The sequence below is a fragment of the Cricetulus griseus genome, chromosome 6 (genome assembly GCF_003668045.3).
Source record: "Cricetulus griseus strain 17A/GY chromosome 6, alternate assembly CriGri-PICRH-1.0, whole genome shotgun sequence".
Lineage (NCBI taxonomy): Eukaryota > Metazoa > Chordata > Mammalia > Rodentia > Cricetidae > Cricetulus > Cricetulus griseus.
In genome coordinates, this window is record NC_048599.1 from 75,521,845 (window position 1) to 75,543,243 (window position 21,399).

At 45.6% G+C, this 21,399-nt stretch overlaps 1 protein-coding gene across 4 annotated transcripts in view; it reads left to right on the plus strand.

Moving 5' to 3' along the window:
- Ldlrad3 (low density lipoprotein receptor class A domain containing 3) overlaps positions 1 to 21,399 on the plus strand; it is a 231,216-nt gene that overhangs the window by 75,986 nt on the left and 133,831 nt on the right. The window lies entirely within an intron of this gene.

The following is a 21,399-nucleotide window of genomic DNA, read 5'->3' on the forward strand; positions in this document are numbered from 1 at the left end:
AAATTCGGGAATTTAAATTCCATCTGCCTTCAGTGTACCCAGCTGTTGCTTACACATTGCTCAGGTGTGATGGTGAGAGTCTAGAAGTTTTAGCAACAGGTTAGGAACCCTGATCCCCCAGAAGTGTAAGGGCTGGGGGTGCTCTTTCTTTCTTGTTTGTCACTGTCCTAGACCTCTGCCTCTAGGTGGCACCACATGTAATGCTTTCTTTTAAACCATCTTCTTCTGAGCTAGCACAGAGTTTCCAAGCTTGAACAGGAATTTGTCTATTTCACCAAGGTACCTTCTAGTGGTAACACAGGTGTAAAGGTCATGGAATCAGAGCATGTTCATGGGTTGTATACAGTGTGCTTCAGGGTGGTGACCATTGGCGTTCTGTGGCCAGGGAAGGCAGGCAACTTCTCAATGAATTGTCGGATGTAGCTACAGCAGAATCAAAACAAAATTTGCCATACTACCATGTTTTGACGCAAGTTGTGAAACCTGCCACAATCTAAAGTTGAGAGTAAGGCATGGTGCCTCTGGATTCAACTTGTTTGGTGATGGAGTTAAACAGAATGTATTAGTTACCTTTCTTGCTGTTGTGACCCAATATCCGATAGCATAAAAGGGTAGGAGAGTTTATTGCTCATCTTTTTAGAGGGTTCAGGCCATCATGAAGAGGAAGGCATGGCAGAGAAGTGCACTGTACATCATGGTAACCAAGAAGCAGAAGGAGACAATACAGGAAGAGCCGAAGCAAGATATAACCCCTGAGACACATCCCCAATGACCTTTTCTAGCTAAGCCTCACTTTCTGCCTTTGATCATTGTTGGTAAGGACATCATATTCATTATGAATTCATTGTGGGATCACTCCATTGATTGTGTCAGAGAATGCATGATCTGATGTTCTCTGGATACACCCTCACAAGATGTACCCCATGGTGTGCTTTACTGAGCTCTCAGGCATTTATTAACCCAGTGGAGTTGACAATCACAATTAAACATCACAAAGACATAATTGAATTAAAATGAGATCACAGAGTGGGTTTAAACCACTATGGCTGAAGTCCTTCCAAGAGAGAAAATTTGGATCCAGATATGAAGAGAAGAAGATGATGTAAAGCTGTGGGGAGAAGAGAGCCATCTGTAAGCCAAGGTGAGAGGCCTGGATCTGTCCCCTGTGGCTCTCAGAAACACCAGCTCTATATAGACAATTGATTTTGGACATCCGTCCTTTAGAATTACGAGAAAATATGTTTCTGTTGTTGAAAATTTTCAGCTTGTGGAACTTTCCTACAGACACCCCAGTACACTAATATAGCTACGGACCCACCACCACCTTTGTGTTTTAAGTTGTCACCTAGAGATGCATGTTCTATATTTGTGAAACTTGGCTTTCTCAGGCACTGATTGCCTTCTGCCTTCTCAGTGATTGGAACATAAGAGTATGTTCAAATCTTAAATCCTAGTACCAAGAACACACCCTAACTTGGAAATGGGGTCACTGCAGGTGTGAATATTTAATATGAGGTCACACCATAGTAAAGTGAGCCCTGCTGCAATCTGAATGGTGTCCTAAGAAGATACCATGAAGAAATGAGGGAGGGATATCGTCTGACAATAGGGATAGAGGTTGGAGTGATGCAACTGCCAGTCAGGGAATGCCATGGTGTTCCCTAGAAGAAGTGAGGGAGGGAATTTAGCCAGGATCTTTGGGGGAATGAGGCCCTGGTGACCATTTGATCCTGCTGTGCAGCCTCCAGAGAATAGCTTGTTTCCATAGCCCACTCCATTAGTGGAATTTCATAATGGCTGCCCTGGCAAAGGAATCTGCTCAATCCCCTAGGGACCACTAAAGCTGTAGCACTCCTGTGACCAATCCAGAAATGGTAGACACTGGTCTTCTTTTACTGACCTTCCATTCTTGCCCAGCCTCTCAGGGACGGCCCTGTTCTCTGTTTCTGCTTGGGTATCTACTGTGTCACATGTGAAGTGTCCCTATTCCTTCAGGTCTTGACTCTGGCCAGCCACAGTGAAGTACTGAATTCCACAGGCTTCTGAAGGAGTTGAGCCTCTGACAGCAGAAGTGGCCCTTACAGCGGCCCAGAAACTGACTGTGGTTTCATGCTGACCCATGTGCATTCACTAGTGTGGTCTTTCTTTCCTGTTGAGTTCTTTTGCTGTGTGTTTGTTTTTAAATACCCCTGGTAACTCAGTTATGTCCGGACCTTCAAGTTCTTCTATCCCAAAGGTGCAGTTGTAGAGTCTATAGTTGAGAACAAGGCTTTGAGAGCCAGACCATGCTGGATTCCCACAGCTTCTGAGACTCTAGATACTACTGTACTTTACTCAGCAACCAGTTACACATCTATGAGATGGGACCATTGTGCACCTTCACCAGAGGGCATGTTCAAAACATTCATTACACAGTGTGCCTGTCAGAAAGGAGCTGATCTTATACGATAGGTATTGTCCCCAGGACAATAGTATACTGTCCAACTCTGAATGCCTGACCTGAGTGCAGCTCTCAGTAAATTCTAGGTGGCTTTTCTACCTGTTTTGCTGGTATTTTAACCACCCAGTGTTGAAATGCCCTTCAGCTTAGTACTCCAGAGAGCCAGTTAGATACCCAAGCTGGTGCCAGAAGGAGGCAAACAAATATTTGCAGGCTGAGGTGAGCTGGGTGACTAAGAGGGCAGGGAGGCTCAAAGGTGCTGCCTCTGCATTCTTCCCAGAGTCTCAGCCTCACTTGACCTGGAGTTGGTCCCCAATTCCAGAGTAGCTGTAGTCAGCTTGTCCTCAGCTCTGCTGGAGCTTCGTGACGTTTAGCACCTAAGTGGATTTGGGTGATAGTGTTCAGCTTTGTCGCCTGTGTATGTGAGGACTTTCCACTGCACACACTGGCTTGTAGCCATCCTAAAACTTGCTGCAGCAACCCTGTCAACACTGTCTTTCTATGCTAGATGTGCATTTCAATGCCCGTTCAGCCCATAACGAGAAAAGATTCTTAGTTCTGTTGTTAGAATCATTCGTTCCTAGGTAGGACCTGCTAGTTACCTAAATATGAACAACTCTGGTTGTCAGGCTTGTAGTTTGTGTGTGTGTGTGTGTGTGTGTGTGTGTGTGTGTGTGTGTGTGTGTGTGTGTGTGTGTGTGTGTGTGTGGTCCCCCACCCACCCCAAATGCCAGCAATTTTTCACAAAGTAAAAAAGACGAAGTGCTCTCCATCTCCCCGGGCATATCAGTTTCTTACGACTTCCACAATGCAATATCAGAAACTGGATGACACAGAGCAGCAGAAATGTGTTCTTCCACATATTTGGAGGCGAGAAGTGCAAGGTCCGAGGGTTGAGGCTGGTGTGTTCTCCATGGAGGATAGACTAAATATAAATATATTTAAATTGGTTATTATACTCTTCTTCTAGCAGCTGGAACATCTTGACTTCTCCACTTCTGTGATGAGGAAGCAGTTAGCATGCTAGTTGGTGAGTGTGGCAGCCTGGCAAAGCTGTGCTTTTCACAGCCTCGGGTAGGTGCGGTGCTATAGCTGAGGCACACTTGTCGCCTGCTTTCTGCCCTTCAGCCCTGCCTACACTCTGAGATGGCTGCACCTGAATGTCCCAGTCAGTTCAGGACTTTTAAGTCCAGTATGTTTGCCTTGCTCAGGACAATAAAAATGTGGGCCAGCTGCTAATATTTAAAGATGGAAGTTCACACATAAAGATTGTGCTTATCAAGCTTTGTTTAAGAAAAAGAAAAAAGAGATATGAAATTAGAATCTACACTTTCCAAAGACTCCACACTCCACATCTATGCTTCATTTCAACTTCTTGTTCATGTGAACACCTTCAAGATGGCTGTAATTGTAAGATGGGTAGCCCCCTCTGCACTTCTGATGGAGTAAAAAAACATGGGACCCTAGAGTGACCAGCACAGTGTTTTTAGTGCTTAGTGGCACATAAAACAGTGGTATCTTAGTTAGGGTTTCTATTGCTGTGAAGAGACACCATGACCACAGCAACTCTTATAAAGCAAAACATTTAATTATGACTTGCTTATAGTTCAGAGTTTTTTCAGTCCATTATCATGGTGAGAAGCAAGGCAGCATGCAGGCAGACGTGGTGCCAGAGAAGTAGCTGAGAGTTCTGCATCTTGATCCGCAGGCAACAGGAAGTGAACTGTTCACTGAGTGTGGCTTGAGCATATATGAGACCTCAAAACCCACCCCCACAGTGACACATTTCCTCCAACAAGGCCACGCCTATTCCAACAAAGCTGTACCTCCTAATAGTGCCACTCCTTGCAGGCCAAGCATTCAAACACATGATTCCATGGAGGCCATTCCTATTTTAAGTCACCACAAGTGGTATGCTCTGCTCTGCCATCAGTGACATATTGGAATGGTAGAATTTGATGTTTCAACCAAAGATGTTGAACATTTCCCAACAGAAACATGTACCATATGTATATGCCTTCCTTAGGGTGTTGGGCTGGCAGGATGTGGGTTGGCATGTACTGTGAGAGAGGCCTGCTGTGTAGCCACATTGCCTATGTCAAATCCTGGCTCCATCCTATGGAATTATGATGCCTGGGCGAGACACTGCCTTGGTGTCCCTTCAGCTCCCATGGGCATTTGGGGAGGACAAAATGGAGCCCCAAACTTTCACACCCTTCCATCAGCAGCTGCTGCTGAGCACTAATTGAACTGTGGTTGGCAGAGGAGGCACGTTTCTGGTATAGATTCTGCACCTGCTCTTTGCTGGCCACCGTCCTTTATGTAGGCTCAACATTTGTCTGTGAAATTGGAGTGGGGCAGTGAGAATATACAGGAAGGTGTGGGCACCACGTACCTTTCAGATATTTAGTGTGGTCGACTTCCCTATCTCTCCCTTCCCCAGGGATACATCATGTCCTGTAGAAGGAGGTGTTAGTATTCAGGCATCGTACTGGCCTGTCCTTGGGGTTCTGACAGGATACACCCTCAGCTGCAGCCACTAAGAGAGCACCACCTGTGCATATTTACTGTGTTCCCTTTTAAAAGGGCCCTGCTCACCTCCCATCCTTCTCTCTTTCTCTCCGTCTGTCTGTTCTCCTCTTTCTCCCCCTTTCTCTGTCCCCCCAACCCCACCTCTGTGTCTCTCCTTTTTTCCTTTCTCTCTCCTGTTGCTCCTGTCTCCAGAGGCTGGTCTCCCCACTTCCCTTTCCCCCTTTTATGATCCCTTTCTCTAATTAAAAAAAAAAAACCCTCTGCTTGAACCCTGTTGCATGGCATCTTTCTCTCATGCACCGCTTTTCTTAAATTACAACAGGAGGTGTCTAGGGTTTCCAGAGCATTTAATGCAGGTTTCTGCATTCTCTTTCAGGCATCAAAGGCAGATTGGATAATTACTCAGATTCTAAGTTAAGGAAGGTGAACTGTTTGATTTGAAAATCACCACGAATATTCAGAGTACATGGGGCAGAAATAGCATCATTTTTCCCCAGAGCTATATGCTGGAAGTAGACTAACTGGACATGTGATGGGGGTGCCCAAAGGTGGTTATAACTCAGGCCCAGGTGAAGGACCCACATCCATGGCTGGGTTTTTCAGCTCCCAGTGGATCATCTCCCACCACTTGGAAGATGAGAAGAATGACTCTCTACTAGGAGCCCTTGTTCCCTCTCTCTTGGAGCTGAGACAGAAGGTCCAGGCTCTGGGTAGGGAAGAAGGTGAACTGAGTCTATGGAGTTAAGGCTTCCAGGGGCTTAGAGATAAATCCAGGAGGCTTACCACATTTGGTGTCATTCTGAGAAGACCAACTTCTTAGTTAATCACAGAATAATTTGTGCACAGTTTATTATTATTATTATTATTATTATTATTATTGTTATTATTATTATTATTGTTTTAAAGCTTCCTGTCCCTGCCCTTCTAGCCCTATTCTGGTGATGACAGGGAGACTTGGACATGATATACTAAAATCTGACCAAGAACTTCCCAGTTTTCTGCATCCCTCCTAAGTGGAGGCTGTCCTTTGGGACCTGTCATGACACTTCCAATTTAAATGCCAGCATTGTCACCAACCAAGAGCTTTGCAGTGTAGTGTCATCCTTGAAATTTGCCTCATCCCACCTCACCCCCGTCCCACTTCCAACAAGCTCCACTACTGTAAGCCTGTGCTGCTTAAGAGAAGCCTAACGAAACAGTTCATAGTGAGGGTCGGGTTCACATTCCAGTGCATCTGGAGTAAGTGTGGCCAGGTCCACCTGGGCCACTTGTCATTTGGGCATGCTCCCAGTTGCCAGGACTTGGCTGTAACTGTAGAATGTACTCAGTGGTAACAGGCCTGGTAATTGCTAATAAAATTTAAATGGCTACAAAATCACAGAACACAGAAACAAAATTCTTTTTCCTGGCACATCCAGACTACTTTTGCAGACCCGAGTTAGGCTGTGGGCTGTGACCGTATAGTGTTTTTATTTTTATTTTTTAATTCAGACTCATACTTCGGGCTGTGACACAGCTCATGTGCAATTGCTTAATGGATTCTTTTTAAATCTAGAAACAGATGAGAAAAAATAATTTTACAAAGATAATGTGCTGCTTTCTTATAATGCAGACACATGACTAGAGAGTCTGTAATTTATTTTTACAATGTCAAAACTCCATAAAATGCACTGTGATTACATCCAACCCCTACTCCTCCCTCATCCCTTTCCCCTACCACTGACTCCCTTTTGCAACCAGCCTCCTCCCACCATCATGTCCCTCCTTTCCTTTCTCTCCCACTCCAGGGAGAGTGTCTTGAGTCTGACACCCATAGAACCGATCAAAAGCTTGTGGCTAGTCTGGATGGTGGCTCATATCTTTAATCCTGATACTTGGAGGCAGAGACAGGGGGATCTCTGAGTTCAAGGCCAGAGTGGTCTACACAGTGAGTTTGGGGCCAACCAAGTGGACATGCCCTAAAACTCTCTTCTAAGTAGTTATTCTTATGATTATAGACTCATGCATCTCTTAGCCTTCATCAGAGAAGTCTTCCTAGAATGGGCAGAGGCCAGTGTGAGAACCCATACCTGGTCAAAGTGCTGATAAATCGGTGACCACTGAATGTTTGGCCCAAATGTGACTCCATACAAAGCCCAGGAGGACATCATGGAAGAGTCTGATAGGACTCTGTGGACCAAAGGATGATGAGGAGTGTGATGGTTGCTGTCTTCTGGATATGAAGAAGCTCATGGCCGTTGCTCATGAGCACACAGCACCCATGACTTCCTGCATGGGGCAGGGCTGGGGGGTGGAACTAGAGTTTTGTGGCAATAATTCTTGAAGGCTGGTTTTCTGGTGATCTAGATTGGGAAGGGTGGAAATGGAGCACCCTGAGGTCATAAGATAACTAAACCCCTCTTAAGAAAGTAGCTCAGGAACTTTTGACTCTTGGCATAGTCCCAGGAGACGTTAGCAATGTCTTAAGAACAAAAGCCTGTTGTGTTTTCTAGAATTGGTGGTGGGAAGGTCAGGGACGGAAGCAGGTGACACACACGTATACCATGTATACCAATGAATTCCAAATTAAAATACAGAGCCTGTCTTCCTTTCGAGCAAGGAATTTGCATGTACTTGAGATTCTTATTCCTGCTGCCCAGGCCCTTTATTTTGGGAGGATGAGGGTGGGGATGCAGACAGTTAAAGTTCCAGATTCAGGTTGGGATTGAAAGATGCAGGATCTGAAACCTGGCTTGCCTCCTAGTGGCTCTTGGCAGATGGAAGGGCTCTCTGACTCGCCTTTGGGGATCAGGTGATACAGCCCAGGAAGGAGGTGGGATGAATAGATCTGTGTATTTTTCTCTTAGCATGGAGTTGGGAGAGGCTGCCTCTTCATGAACTGTATAGAACAAACAGGGGGTTCTTGTTGGGCTTACCTGGGGCATGCAGAAAGTATTGGTGAAGATGTCTGCAAGGGTTCGGCTCAATGTTTCTATACAATGTATCAGTGTAGTAATGGGTGGGTGCTGTGATTTAAGGCATAGATGCTGTGTCCCCATCCCTTCTGCCCTTTGAACCCATCTGGAGCCTCTCTTGAGATGGACATGGAGGTAGAATTCTGCCCTTTCTCCATTTCTTCACTCAGTCTTCCCAGTGTGCTGGGTCTTAGTCCACTCATGAGCTGCTGTAAACATTGATTTCTCACAGCTCTGGAGATCAAGAAGGCTCGTATCTTGATGTTAGACTGAGTATGTTAGGATCTGTATCTGAATGTTAGACTGAGTATGTTAGGATCTGTATCTGAATGTTAGACTTGGTGGTATCTGGTCAGGCCTCACTTCATGGCTTATTGTGTTGCTTCATTTTCTTGCTATGTCACGTGATGGAAAGGGTGACCATGTTCCTCGGTCCTTTTTTAGAAGGGCACCAATCCCTTTGTCACCCAATGAACCCATTGATATAAGTGATATAGAAGGGACACCTTCACTCAGGTGCAGGCTAGTGCGTGGTGTCTTAACAGGTCTTAGATGTTGGTCTTGGAAGCAATCCATCCTGGAAAAAGAGCTAAGTCACTTGATGGTGACCACTTGTGGCCTGGCCCTTTGCTTTGCTTTTAAGGTTCCTTTACTCACATTATCCTTTAAAGGGATCTATATCCTCACAGCTCACCCTCATGTTGACATTAGATTCAAGGATGGGAATTTTGTGATTATGTCAACATTCTTGGTCCATAGTAGCAAGGGTATTGGTTTTGAAGGAAAACCTCTTTGACTGTCTCAACTTTGAGAGTGTGTTTTGAGCAGTGGTTATGATACAGACTTTGCCACTGCAAACACCAAGATGCTTTTGGTGTCCAAGAGCCATCCTTGGGGGGGGGGCAGCAGAAAGGTGCTGGGAAAGTCACCAGACTGCGGAAGTAAGCTGGGCATTTATGGAAAGAGAGGGAAGAGGAAGAGAAGGAGTCAGGAAGGAGAAAGGACGGACAGGGAAGAGAAGGAGGAGGGGGTGGCAGCTCTGGTAAGTGGGGAGAAGCTTGGATGACAGTATGGATTTAAGAATGGTTCTCCCAGGCCTCGGGGGGAGCCCTTGGTCCACAGGTGCCATTGCAATCTCTGGGCCTCACAGAGATTGACCTTAGCATGAGCAGCCCATAAGGGAGTATACCTCATATATAGTTCTGGAGTTGATGGCCAAGGAAAGGGCTTTGGTCTGAGTGTGGCAGTAGCTGGGTGGTTGAATCTGAGTGGCATGTTTTCCAAGTTTCTACAACCACTGCTGAGCCGTGTTCATGCATCCCTTAAAAACTACTTATAGGAAACCTACAGTGTACTTGGCACTTGATGATACTAGAGGTAAATGCTAAGCAAAGAAACCTTGTTTTACAGGAGGCCTAACTGCACTGAGGAACAAGTTAGTCAACAGGCATCTGCAGTGGGAATGACCTATGTTGGGGACAGGATGAGCCTGAGTGCTGTGAGATCCCAGAAGAGGGACATCTGGGCTTACATGGGGCATGCAGAGAGTGTTGCTGAAGGTGACATCAGTCTACCCTGTGCCTGGAATGAAAGGGTGAATGCACCAGCAAGGAGTGTTGTCCAACTCACTCCAGCTGCTGTGACAAGATGCAGTTGTCTAGTTGCTTAAACAGCAGAAGAGTATGCCTTATATATAGTTCTGGAGGTGAAAGTCAAGTTCAGGTTACCCATGTGGCTGAGTTGTAGGGAGGCCTTTTCCCAGTGGTAAGTTGAAGGCATTTTATCACATCCTCACTGGAAAAAAGTGGGGGACAGAGTGATAAAACACTATGGGAAAAAGCAACTTGGGAAGGAAAGGGTTTATTTCAGCTGACAGGCCAGATGCCATCAATGAAGGAAGTCAGGGCAGGAACTCAAGGAACCTAGGACAACTAAAGCAGAGGCTATGGTGGGGACCGCCTGTTTTCTTATTACCTCCCAGGACTACCTGCCCAGAGGTAGCATCACCCACAGTAGGTTGGGCCCTTTCTGTCATTCTTTGATCAGAAAATGTTCCACAGATGTGCCCACAGGCTAATCTCATTGGGGGAGTTTTCTCAGTTAAGATTTTTCTCTTCCCAAGTTACTTGAGATTTGTGTCACATTGACAAAAACTAACCAGCAATCCTCCTTTTAAGTCTTCATTTTTATATAGAAATTGTGTGTGTGTGTGTGTGTGTGTGTGTGTGTGTGTGTGTGTGTGTGTGTGAGTGAGTAGGCGCGCACGCGTGTGTGTACATGAGCATACGGTACAGAGCATCCAGAAGAGAGTGTGCAGTTGTGAGCCACCCAACATAGGTTCTGAGAGCTGAGCTTGGGTTCTTTGCAAGAGTTATAACACTAACTCTTAACTGCTGAGTGATCACTCCTGCACCCCTTCACTACCCTTTTGAATGGCACTAATCTTACTGCAGGGCTCCACCCTCAAAAGATATACACCTAATGTCCTCATGTCAAGGTTTTAACACACGGCTGAGGGACACCCAAGGAGTTTCATGGAAAGAAAAAGCAAAATAAAGCCCAGAGGATATTTAGCTCTGCATGAAGTCATTCCTAAGGATAAGGAAGGAAGAGGGAAGGGTTTCAAAGATGCTTAAAGGAAGTTACTAAGTTGATGGTATAGGACCTGGAGCTGCCAAGAGAATATGTGGTTGACAGTCAAGAGTTGGGGCTATAGAATCCCAGGAGAGGACCAAATGATCTTTGACTACTTTCTGCTGTGTGGCCCTGACCAAGCCACTTAACCTCTCTGTACCTTACGTACCACATCTGTAACATGAGATTCAAGTAGTTCCTCTATCAGCAGCTTCTGAAGACTGACTCCCTGTGAGCTCTTAGAGCAATGCCTGTCACTCTGCCAGCCTTCAATAATGCTTGCTGCAATTCCTGTCATTGCCTCATATTTTTGATTCTCCTGAAAAAGTGTCATGGTAAAACAGCTTCAAATGCTTGCCTGCCGTCACCTGACAGTCACCACACTAACTACACTGCCATGACTAATACATCTTGTGGAAGAACACAAGGATATTTCAGAGTTATCTTGACAGTTCAGCATGAAGCTGCTCAGCATGAAGTCACTAAAAAAAATAAAAGAAAAAAGAAAAATAAAAGTTTTCATTGAGTTTGTTCCTGAGTAACAGTGAAAGAAAGTCTATCCTGTTTGCCACCTGGAGCGAGCAGCTGTTGGGAACAGTCCCCAGCCTGCATGCGCTTGGCAGGACATCTGACTGACTTGTTAATATACACACAGGAATGACTCAAAGCAAAGCCTGCTTGAATGAAATTCCCCAAATAGGGCACCTAAGAGTCTGCACCTTGATCAGAGCCCAGGTGAGCTGAGGGTGCCCACTGTACACTGAGTCCAGTTGAGCTGGGGGTGCAGACTATATGCTGAGCCCAGGTGAGCTGGGGGTGCCCACTGTACACTGAGTCCAGTTGAGCTGGGGGTGCCCACTGTATGCTGAGCCCAGGTCTCCTAGGTAGACTGACAGTCTTGATGAATGAGGACATATCTTAGACAAACCTTGCATCTTTGATATGCAGGTAGAAGGGATGCCCAGAACACAGTCATTTCTCTCAGGTGCAGGGAGGTGAGTGACAGCTCCCTCAGGAAACTGCCCTCAGAAGCAGTACATCCTGAACACTGTTAAGGACCTGATGGTGACCTCATGTCCTCGCTCTTTGTTTTGTGTTTAAGGTTCAGTCATGGATCCCTAGTACTCTCTTGTGAGAGAAAATGATTTCCTCTAACCAGAAATGAAATTCTCAGCAAGAGGTGCCTGGCCTCTGGAAAGCTCAACAAGTAAAGGCAACACGATTATATCCCAAGGACAGTGGGAATCCCTGGGAAAAGGGATCAGGGGTGGTTGTTATTTTCTAACTTAACAATTTTTTCATGGGAAGAGGCATGTGGTATGTATGAGTGTAGCCAAGCCTGGCATGAACTATCCTGGGGTCATTGCTGTTTCTTTATGTATACTGCACATGTTTTAATTTCTCTATGCCCAAGTTTCCTCATCTATGAAATGGGGGAAAGGATGAAATAGGCTCTGTCTAATATTAGTTATTTTTCTCAGTGCAGTGATCAAATTCCTGACTCAAGCAACTTAAGGAAGCGTTTGTTTTGGCTTGCAGCTCAAGGGGATACAGTCCATCAATTCAGAAGAGGCATGGTGGTAGGAAGGAGGTGGCTGGTCATGTTGCTTCTACAGTCAGGAAGAGGGAGAAGGAAGGGAGAGCGCTAGCAAGCCAGGGAGCACAAGCGAGCTTAGCCATAAGACCCACCCCTAGTGACTCACTTCTTTAGTTAGGCCCTACCTCAGGCCCACTGTAGCTGATGACCAAGAGTTGAAATATTAGCCTATGTGGGACATTTCTGGTAGAGCTTTAATATATTCATACCCATTAAATAGTCAGGAAGGCTACAACAAAGTCTCATGGTCCTTTGACTTGTCTCTTGTGGAGTATCAGCCATCATTATTAATAAGCTCATCATCGTCTTTAAGGAAACACAGCTGGTCGTCGTTGGATGTTGAAGAAACAGGAAGCACACAGAGAAAAGCTGCCCCAATCTCAGAAGTGCAGATAGATGAGAATGGCCAGGATAAAGTGGGATTCAGCCTCTCTGGTGGGGCTTCATTTCCAATTCCTGACACTGCTTTTTCATACTGGGCCTCTGCGGCACCAAGGGAGGAAGGGTGGTAGGTGGTAGGAGTTCTGGGTTTGGACCCATTTCCTGTTTCAAGCAGAACAGCTTCATGTCTATTTAAAAAAAATGAGTAAGCTTTGCACACTGGTCCTCTTCTGCTGAGGGTTCTGTGGTAAGCAGATCCACGGTGAATTCTCACTGCGCTCCCTAAGCAGCCCTTTGTTCTCTCTCTAATGTCCTTCTACATTCTGGGATCCCAAACACAGTGCCATGATTGTCCCTTTCCAGAACAGAGCTCAAGTCCAACTCTCAGAGCACAGGAGTACTCCGACATTTGCTCCTTATAACGAGCCCAAAGCTACTTTCAAAGTTGCAGTGGACTGTCGCAGGTGTGGACAGTCACCTCTTCATAGAAACTGCTCTGCTCCTTAGTGCTTCAGGTCCCACTGTGGTCCTGTCTGGCTGTGTGGCTGGGTCAGTGTCTCCGCTTGTGTCAGGAAATAGATGCTGTGGGCACCGTGCATGGCACAGTGTGCATGGATGGCAGCCTTAGCAACTGTAGTGCACTGTTCTGATCATCAGAGCGACTGCTGGGCATCTCCAGGATCCCTTTCAAGAGCCCTGAAGAGAAGATCCCAGACAGGCCCATCCTCCTTACAGATGGTTTGGAGTATCGTTAAGAGCTCTCGTCTTATGTGTATATAAGCCAGGCTAGCCAATTGGTAAATTCTAGGTTCAGTGAGAGAGACTGTCTCAAAACAACAAGGTGGAGGACAATAGAGGACATGTGATGAAGAGCTCTGCCTTTCATATGTGGATGTACGCCCACACGTGTGCATACACACACATCCTTAAAACAAGAAGCCCTCAAACCCACCTCCCCACTAGGGGAGGGCAGTTTCTCCTTAGTGCTCTTGGCCCTGCCCAAGCTTGTAGTATTAGGTGGCTATGGGTTTTGTAATTCAAGAGGCTCCCAGGAGAAGCTAGGACTCCATTGCTAAAAGTTAACTCCACCCAGACACTGAAGGACCAGGGTCCATCGGCTTCTGGCTCTGCCCTTCATCCTGCAAGGTGTGTCTAAGAAGAAAACATATGCTGCACATTAAATAATCGTGCTGTGATGCAGCCCTCACTTTGGCACATGTGAACAACTGTGAAAACAATGCAGACATGGGGCCCACTTTCCCTGGGCTCTCTAGTTAATATCCCTTGGTCTTGTGCCAGCCCCTCCCTCGACTTCTGCGTTTCAGAAGTATTTTGTTTTCCAATGCAGACAGAAGTACAAAGGCAGATGGTGTCATCACTTAATTTGCTAATTCTGCCAGACTTTTTTCTCCTGCCAATCAACAGTCATCCTTACAGTCTCATGTTTAAGGACAGCCTTGAGGGAAATTACAGAGGAGCAGCATCCTGTTTACCCTGCGAATGAATGCAAGAGGGCTTGAGTAAAATCAGAACAAAACAAACAGTTTAAAACAACACAGTGCCTGGGAGCGAATTCTAGGGTGGGCAGTGTGCTCCAGTGGAGCAGCAGGGAGCAGGCTGCGTGCTGTTCCTGACCCTGCCTGGAACTTAGCATGCGGTTTTTCTTTGAGCCTTCCTTTCCATCTAAGTAGAAATGTGCCCTCCAGCCCCTTCCAGGAATACTGATTATTTACAGGATTGACATTACGCAGTTCTTTGCATTCTCTGCTGGCGTGAGTGCAGAACTGTAAAACAGCAACTGCTTTGAAGGCACGTGTGCCACGATGGGGGTGATATCTCAGTCAGTAATGTACTTGCAGGCATGAGGACCCGAGTTCAGTTACCCTGAACCCATGCATTTTCGTTTTGTTTGTTTTGGCTTGTTAAAAAAGGAAGAAAGAAAGGGAGAGAAAGCCTGGTATAGCATTATAGAGACAGAGATGAGTGGATCCCTGTGCTTTCAGGACCATTCTAAACTACTTGGCAAACTCTAGGCCAAAGAGAGAACCTTTCTTAAAAGAGCAAAGTAGCCAACACCTGAGGAATGATATCTGAGGTTATCTTCAGGCCTTCACACATGTGTGCACAGCTACATGCGTGTACACGAACATTTACATACACAGAAAATATGGGCCATACCTGGTGGTTCAAGCTTGTAATTCCAGCACTCCAGAGGCAGAGGCAGGAGAATTGCAAGTTGGAAGCTAACTTGGGTTACATAGCAAGTTCCAGATCAGCTTAGCCTCTCTGTCTTGAAAATAATCAGTCAAAAGCCAAACAAACAAAATAATGTGGATAGACGGGTGGGTAGATGCTTATGTTGATGAATGGACGGGTATAGATAAATGAATGAATCAATGCATGGATTGATGAGTGGATGAGTATATTTGCAGATCATTGGTGAAATGGAAGAATGGATGGATTCATGGATAGACAGACTGTTGGACAGATTGAACTGATGAATGTGTGGACAAATGAATGGATAAAAGATGGGTGAATGAATGGATTAATCAATTGATCAATGGATGGATTGATGAATAAATAGATAGATCTATGTCTCAGTAGATTAAAAAGAGTGATCCCTCACCCTATAGCTATTCCCTCCTAGAAACCTTTTCCCCCTCTGTCTCCAGGTGGGGTAGACATTCTTTACCCAGCTCACACAGAACTGTGCTTTTCTACCTGTGACTTGTAAGCATCAGATATAATAAAGGCCCATGGGCTCTAGCTCTCACACATCAATAGAAGCTTTAGCATGGCCGGCGAAGGGCCTAAATGCATCTTGTTCAGTTATCCCAGCAGCAAGCACAGTAAGCTCTTGGTACATGGGAGATGTGCGCGCGCGCGCGCGCACACACACACACACACACACACACACACACACACACACACACACACACACACCCTCTCATACATAATGTCTTTCAAGACTTTTAAATGGATCACTTGATTGTTTTGCTTTAACAGCCCATCTCCACACTATCTCCTACTGCTTCATCCCCAATTCCAGCCTGTTAATTAACCATTCTTTTGAAAATTTGGATTCCAAGGGATGAGAACTCTGCGACACCCCTCCCCCATCAGCTTTTATGTAGATACCTATTATCCTCAGCCTCTGTCATTAAACCCTAATGTTTTGCTTAAATTTAAAGAAAGGGGAAGAGGCCAATGAGGAGCTTTTGTGCCCAGGAACAGTGGGCTCCTGGCAGCTTCAGTGGCTTTTGTATTTAATTCCAGGAGTGTAGGGGTATCCATGATGGGTAGCACTGCTCCAGGGGGAGTGGCAGACCGCTCAACCAACTCTGAACATGTAGCCCTCCCCAACTGGCTGTAGCTAAGGCAGCCTTGATGTTCACATGTAGGGGATAGCTGGGAACACCAAAGGATCCTAGCCTGTGGTTGTTAGTTACTTTTGTGTAGGGAGCCAGCTCTTGCTGTAGGTGATCAGTTTTTTTTTGTTGTTGTTGTTGTTTTGTTTTTTTGTTTTTTGAGACAGGGTTCCTCTGTGGTTTTGGAGGCTGTCCTGGAACTAGCCCTTGTAGACCAGGCTGGCTTTGAACTCACAGAGATCTGCCTGCCTCTGCCTCCCGAGTGCTGGGATTATGGTGCGCACCATCACCCCGGCCACTCTAGTTCTTCCAGGTCTTATTTTCTTCAACTCTTAAGAGACTTGGTCATCTCTAAGTATCGGATATCTTTGATTGTCCATGTGGGAACACAGAATGGTTTTCTGGCATATCAGTACACATGTTGTGATAGAGTTTGAATGGTTTTCATATGCAAAAAGTGAGCACAATTGTAGAACTGTGGGGTCAGAGTGCCTCCATGTAAATGTCGCTGAAACTTTGTCTGTCAGGCACTCTGCTCAGTGCTCTGCATGGATGATCTCCTTAAGAATTCAAATTGCCCCACTAAATCCCACCAACACACCCTTTATATAGGTGGAGGTTTGAAGCTTTGCAGCAACTGGTCTAGGTGGAGCCAAGAAATGAATGCAGACATTACAGATAGAGTGAGCTTGAACCACTGTTATGCTGCCCCCTGCAGGTGAGTCTGTGGCATGGCTGGTCTTTGAGGAGGAGGGTCTTAGGGATCCCTGGAGATTAGAGGCAAAATCCTATAGAACATATTCCCTCTGCAAAAAAGAGCTCACATGATCAGTATCTGAAGTCAGTCCTAAGTGTTTCTCAGTTCTAGAGGATGCAGCAGGGGCCTGAAGCATCAGAACCTTGATGAGAGTTTCCCTCAGCGATGCCATTTCCTGTAAAAATCAACAGCTGGGAAACTGGCTCGGTTGGGAAAGTGCTTGCCTTGCAAGCATCAGAACCTGAGTTTGAATACAGCACTCTTGTAAAAAGCCAGATATGCACAGCACACCTGTTATCCTGGCAAATGGTGAGATGGCAGACAGAGACGGGAAGATCCCTGGAGGCTTGTGGGCCAGCCAAACTGGCCTACACACTGAAATTCCAGGCCAGTGAGAGACCCTATCCAAAACAAAAAGGTTGTCCTCTGACCTCCTTGTATACATACATGAACCGTCCTCAAAACATACAAACACAGCAAGTGCATCCCAAGGCACTGTGCACTAATGATGTTGACCCATTTCTAGCCACTGACATCAGTTCCCAATCCCTGGTATCCCAGCTATATGAGCACTCAGAAGCTGGGGTTGTGGGGAGGGCTCTTTAAATTGAAGAATCTGGCTCAATAGGCCTGGGACAAGGCTGATTGTCTGACTGTGCAGCAGCAGCCTGGACAATTGCTGATATCCCAGATGGTTGCTGATGCTGTGGGCCTGAGGTCTATACCTCAGACCTCAAGGTAGAGAGTCCATGTTTCCTGGGGAGTAAGCTGGCTGCATCAGAATAGTTCTAGGCCTTCTGTAAGCAGCAGCTCTCATATGAGCCTTAGGAAGTTTTTGCACCACACTGACAAGCAGTGCCCTGCTCCATGCTTTCTGACAGAGTCCCTGGTAGACTGGAGACAGGTTGCACAGGATTGCCTCATGGGTCTGGGTGGGGCCAGAGGCTTGTGACATATTTCCCTGGGTCAGTCTATTTCATACCCAGGCTTGGGAATTCTTATAGTAATTGCCTGTTCATATCCTCTAGTCTTTCCTGTGGGCTCGACTTCTGCTTGTTCTACTCTTTCTCCTTTGCTATGCTTGAATATGTGCTTTTGATAGCCCATATCAGGACCCAGCCCACTGTGGGTGGTACCATCCCGAGGCAGGTAGGCCTGAGCTTTATAAGAAAACTAGCTAAGCATAAGCCAGTGAGTGAGTCATTCTTCCATGGTTTCTGCTTCAGTTCCTGCTTGAGTTTCTGACCTGACAGATAAACTCTTCCTCTAAGTTGTGTCTTATCACAGTGACAAGGATGAAACTAGAACAAGTTCCTTCTCAGGGAAGTTTCCAGCCCTAAGGTGGACGCCTGTTGAGCTCTCCATAAAAGTCTGTCTTGATTTGTCTTTAATTATTTGGAATAAGGACTTGGAGTTAACAGCAATCTCGATAGCTCCCAGATCACATATAGAATCTAGTGAGATTTGGAAGTATCTTGTAAAATCTCCTTAGCCTGCCCAGCATTTCCCATTGGCTGCACATCCCTTTCTTGTTCTCCTCCCACTGCCCTGTCTCACAGCCCTTTGCATATGGTCCTTCCCTATGTGCAAAGTGCCTTTCTGCCAAGGACGAGGGAGTCAATCAAATTTGTCCCTGTTTCCCCGCAAGAGCAGAGAGTCATGTCTCCCTTCCTGTTCCTGCTCATTCTCAGGGGCTTTTGTGAAGCACGTGTCTCTCTGTATGACATGTGCATGAGTGTCTCCTTTACATTTCATGTTGTTGAAGTTAGGCTGCCATTCCTGGTGTCAGGTACAGCTGGGACTCATTGTACATCATGTGAATGGAGAAAAAAGTGGAATGGCATTGAAACTCAGAAGCTGATCCAAAGGCACAGAGGGCCAGATATCAGAATGCTTGAGATGATCTTCCCTTCTTGTTCTATCAGAGACTTAGGAATGAACCCCGGGCCCTCTCTTGTCTTAATTTTCTCCTTTGCTGTACTCATTCACCAGCAAGCCCTGCCAGCTCCCCTGGTAAAGCAGTAGGTCTCAGCCAGGAGTGATGCTGACATTTCACAATGCTGGAGATGGCTTTGATGGCCACACCTAGGGCCATCTCTAGTAGATAGTGGGTAGAGGCTAAAAGTGGTATAAAACTTTACAGTTCACAGGGCAGCCCCTGCATGACCAGGAGTCAACCATCCCTAATGCCTGAGAGCTGAGTTGAGGAACCTGCCATGAGGATTCTGTCCATCTGTGCTCATTGATTCTCATTATTGTGACCAAATCCCTGGCAAAAGGCAATGTATAAGAAAAGGGATTTATTTGGTTTGTGGTTTGAGAAGGAACAGACTCTCACAGCAGGGAAGACATGGCAGTAGGAATGTGAGGTGACTGAAGACATTGTGTCTTGGTCACATTGCATTTGAAGTGAGCAAGCAGAGCGATGATGCTAACACTTCTTGGTCCCTCCCCCTTTCCTTTAAATGACCTCAGCCCCACCCATGGGATGGTGCCACCTGTATTCAGGGTACATCACCCTCCTTGGTTTACCTCCCTGAGAACAGCTTCACAGACATATGGAGAGGTGTGTCTCCTGCCCTTGCTTGGCTGACATCTTCATGCCTTTCACATTTACAGGTCTCACTGTCACTGCTTCTGTCTCAGATGTTCCTGTCCTTAGCACCCAAATAGCTTCACAGTCACTGTCATACGGTGTTACAACAGCTCATAGCACTCAGCACTGGATCTCCTTCCCTCCCTCTCTGCCTCCTTTACTACCCCCATTTTTGTCAGATCTCTATGAGAGTAAGCCCTCTCTTGCATTGTGCAGGACTCTGTCCACAATCCTTAGAACAGTGCCCAGCACACAGCCATCAATATACAATGAGAGAAGAATGGGGAATATTAATAGCTTACACCCATAGTGGAGTCTAGGAATTATACCACATGCCTTATTTTACCTTTAGTCCCCATGATAGGGTTATAGAAATGGAGATGAGCTGAGGAAAATAAGACGCTGGAATTTATGAATTTGTAGGTGACCGTGTGGGTAGACTGTAGCAGAACTGAGATTTGAACTTGCATGTTGGGACTCTAGAGTTGATTCTCCAAGTTACTCTACCACACTTTTGAGGAAATGATTTTCTGAATGCACATATGGTAGAGCACCCTTTATTGGGATTCAGTTTGACCTGATTTCAAATCTTTAATGACTACATCTTGGCGCGCGTGCATGCGTGCGTGCGTGCGTGCGTGCGTGCGTGCGTGCCGTGCGTGCGTGCGTGCGTGCGTGCGTGCGTGCGTGCGTGCGTGCGTGTGTGTGTGTATGTGTTGAGGTTATGGAGGAGTACCAAAAATCTCTCAATTCATAAAAGTTAGGATTTAATGTATGAATTTATACTCTTCATCCTCACTATTTACCATGTTTTCTTTGTTGTTTTGACCACTTGGGAAACTCAAGCCAAAAATTGATCTCTGGTGGGAGTAACTTCACTAGAGAACATTTTGTTTGTCTCTTTCCTTTGCTTCTGCTTTCCCATGACATCCATTTTTCCTTATTTTTAACAGCTTTGTTTTCCTAAGCCAACTTAAAAGATTTATGAAAATACGTTATAAATTTATAAGAAATAAGTGTATATGTAAAGTATGTCCCTGGGCAAATTATTAATCTGTGTTGGTATCCTCTGTGATGTTAGAAATGGTTCTCACCCCTTTGTGCTTTGGGGCAGTGTAAATAGGGAAAGGCAAGAAGAGCCCATGAGAAGCATTTAACAAGCATTAGTGCTCTTTTTTCTTCTCCTCTGCCCACAGTGAAGATGAGAGAACTTTGCCTTTGTCCAGTACTTGGACCAGTACTTGGACCAGTGCATGCTGGAAGGTAACAAAGCACATCTTATTAAGTCACTCCTATACACTGCTATCTCTAGTGAGCTCCAGGACAAAGACCCACACAAATGCCTGGCTGTCCTCTTGATTTTGAATTGTAGTATAATATTAGATTTAGAAAGAAGAAAGAACTCCATGGCTGTACAGTAGAGTCAGACACAGAGCCCAGCCTGACAAATAGAAAGCATTTAATTCAAGAAAATGAACTAGACTGACAAAAACTTTTGTTACTATGGCAACTGGGTACTTGGCCAGTCCCTCTTTAGCTTGATTATAATGCAGCAGTTAGAAATGTCAACTGTTATGTCTCAATCGTGTATTAGCTCATAAAATGTCCCAGTTCACATACTAATTGTTACTGGATAAAGTAAAACTATATTAAGAGGTCCGTGCCACCCATTTCCTTGTACAAAGCCATACTGGGAGTTTTAAAAAGTAGAAAACAGTACTTATGATAAAAACCTGCTTAGACCTTACAGAAGCCAGGCATCTTCTCATTTAGCTCCAGTCCTCTTGTAAGGGTTATTTTTTCATCCCATTTTGCACATGAGAAAGTAAAGACTTTTACAAGGGGCTGGTCCAGAATCTAGACCCACGGTTATTGACACTATCTAACAGTGGGGTTTGTTTGTTTGTTTTCTTTAAGAAAAACAAGATGGGCATAGTGACACATACTTATAATCCCAACACTTGGAAGGAAGAGGGTAGGTGGATCTCTGAGTTCAAAGCCAGCCTAGTCTACATAGTGAGTTCTTACACACACACACACACACACACACACACACACACACACACACACACACACACACACACGGGGTGGGAAGGGAGGGAGAAAAGAGGGACAACAAAATGAAGAGTATTGACCTCTT